The following is a 2,754-nucleotide window of genomic DNA, read 5'->3' as shown; positions in this document are numbered from 1 at the left end:
GAGCTCCCATTAAATCAGTCACACTGTCTCAGTGGGTGAATGAACCCCTCACGGCCCTGACTTCCTTGCTCATCTTCTCTCTCCTTCTGCTCTTCATCTGGACCTTGGGAGCTCAGTCCAGTGCTCCAATGTGGGTCTCTGATTCTATCTCCATCCATCGCCAGTTGAAGGTTCTATGGTGATATTCAAGATATTCATTAGTGTGGCTAAGGGACAAGGCCGGTTCAGGCACCCTCTCCTCTACTGCCCGAAGACCTAGGTGGGGGAATATACCCAAGAGACGCCCAATCATACTACAAAAGCATTTGTTCACTTTCTATATTTATAGCAGCACTATTTGTAATAGTCAAAACCTAGAAACAACCTAGGTGCTCCTCAATGGAAAAATGGATAAAGAAGGTGTGGCACATATACACATTAGAGTTCTACTCAACGGTAAAAAACAATGACATCTTGAATTTTGCATGCAAATGGATGGAAATAGAAAACACTATACTGAGTGAGATAACTCAGACCCAAAATTTTAGATGAATATGCTTTGTACTCACTCATTAGTGGACTCTAGCCATAAACAAAGGACATTGTTGAGTCTATAGTTCGTGATCCTAGAGAAGCTAAATAATAATGTGAACCCAAAGAAAAACATATATAGATCCTCCTGAAAACTGAAAGCAAACAAGATTGTGAGGCAAAAGTTGGGAGCATGGGGATGGGGGTAGGGGTGAGTGTGAGGTTGGGGAAAGAGGAGAGGGGAGTGAGAAGGGAGAAGGGAACGACTGGAGAGAGCTTGGGGGAGTGGGAGGGTGGAGATGGAGGAAGGGTGGATATAGGAGGAGGGAAGAAGATATCTACATTAAGAGAGTCATTTTAGGGTTGGCAAGAGACTTGGCTCTAGAGGGGATCCCAGGTGTCCACGGGGATGTCCCCAGCTAGGCCCTTGGGCATCAGGGTAGAGGGTGCCTGAACTGGCATTGCCCCACTATCACACTGATGATTATCTCCAATATCACCATAGAATCTTCGTGTAGCAAGGGATGGAGATAGAAACAGAGACCCTCATCAGAGCAACAGACTAAGCTCCCAAGGTCCAGTTGAAAGGCAGAAGGAGGGAGAAGATGAGCAAGGAAGTCAGGACCGCGAGGGGTTGGTCCACCAACTGAGGCAGTGTGCCTGTTCTAATGGGAGCTCACCAAATCCAGCTGGACCGGGTCAGAACTAGCATGTGATCAAATCGGACTCTCTGATTGTGGCTGACAATGGGGGCTGACTGAGAAGCCAATGATAAAGGCACTGGGACTTGTTTTTATGGCATGTTTTAGCTTTTCGGGACCCTAATCTATATGGATGCACAGCTTCCTAGGCCTGGATGTAGGGGGGAGGGCCTTGGACTTCCCACAAGGCAGGGTTCCCTGCCTTCTCTCAAGCAGGGAGGGGGCGGGAGAAGGGTGAGTAGGGGAGCAGGAGGGGATTGGGAGAAGGGGAGGAAGTATAATTTTTTAATGAAAATAAATAAATAAATAAAATAAATAAATAAAATAAACAAAAGCAAGACACACGGAGCAAGCCAGGAAGCAGTATTCTCCTCCGGCTTCTGCATCAGTTCCTACTTGCATCTGGGAGTCCCGCCTTGACATCCCACCCTGATGGGCTGTACACTGTAAGTGAAATAAGCCCTTTCTAGCTAAGCTGCTTCTGGTCAGTGTTTATTACAGAAATAGGAAAGCGAACTAGGATGGTTTTGCATATCTGTAGTCCTGACGCGAAAGGTTGAGGAAGATCTTTAGTTTGAGGCTAACCTGATGGGGAACCTCTTTCAGCCAATGGCCTTTGAGAGGCTGAACCAGGTGGAGTGTGGCTTTTGGGTACCCAAATGCCTGCAACAGTGTCTGATCGGTGTCTTCCCCCTCGCCACACCTGGATGGTTTGATCCCATTCCTGTTTTCCTCATTGTAATCTGTGAGTTTCCCATTTAATAAAGAAAACCTTAGTACACTCAAGAAGAAGAAGAGGAGGAGGAGGAGGAAGAGGAAGGGTGGCTACACCTAAAGCCTGCTCTCCAAAAAAGTCAAAGCTGGGACCTTACTTGGCCCAGGACCCCTGGAACCCAATGCATTTTCTTTGCCTGATGTGGAAGGACTAAGCAAAGTGATTTTGAAGATTGTTAATACTGGGCTAGTGACATGCACCAGTGTATAAGTAAGTGTCTATTGTCAACCATCAGCCCTGACTCTTATCCATGTGATGAAAGGAGAAAACTGCCTTCAGTATTTGTCCTCTGACCTCCATGCAGGAGCTGTGACACATGTGAATGTATACACATAATGAAGAAAGTAAGTGTAATTATTATTATTATTGAATAAATGTATTTAAATAAAGAAGCATACATAAATAAATGTACTTTAAAAGTTGTAATGAAAATGCCACACATATGAAACAAACAACGAAATACTGGTACACATTTGAAATTCAGAACATGAGACTATGAGGAAGACGATTATAAAATAAATTCCATGCAGATGTACACAGAGAGACCCTTCACAGAACCTTCAAACATTGTAAATATGAAGATTATTTCACATACAAATGTAAAGAGGAATAAAGCAAAACCACATGTCAATTTGTATTTCATATGTGTAATGTTCATACATGTATTTTTTTTTGTTTGTTTTTACAAGACAGGGTTTCTCTGTGAAACAATCCTGATGTCCTGTAACTCAGTTTGTACACCAGGCTGACCTCGAATTTAGAGATCTA

General features: G+C 43.9%; 1 protein-coding gene across 1 annotated transcript in view; it reads right to left on the bottom strand.

Moving 5' to 3' along the window:
- Positions 1-2,754, bottom strand: part of LOC101999691 (leukocyte immunoglobulin-like receptor subfamily B member 3) — a gene marked incomplete at its 3' end in the record, with an annotated part of 197,194 nt that overhangs the window by 99,335 nt on the left and 95,105 nt on the right.

Source organism: Microtus ochrogaster, unplaced genomic scaffold, assembly GCF_000317375.1.
Source record: "Microtus ochrogaster isolate Prairie Vole_2 unplaced genomic scaffold, MicOch1.0 UNK123, whole genome shotgun sequence".
Classification (NCBI taxonomy): Eukaryota; Metazoa; Chordata; class Mammalia; order Rodentia; family Cricetidae; genus Microtus; species Microtus ochrogaster.
The sequence above is the reverse complement of the archived record's forward strand: the minus strand, read 5'-3'. Positions and strand labels throughout refer to the sequence as shown.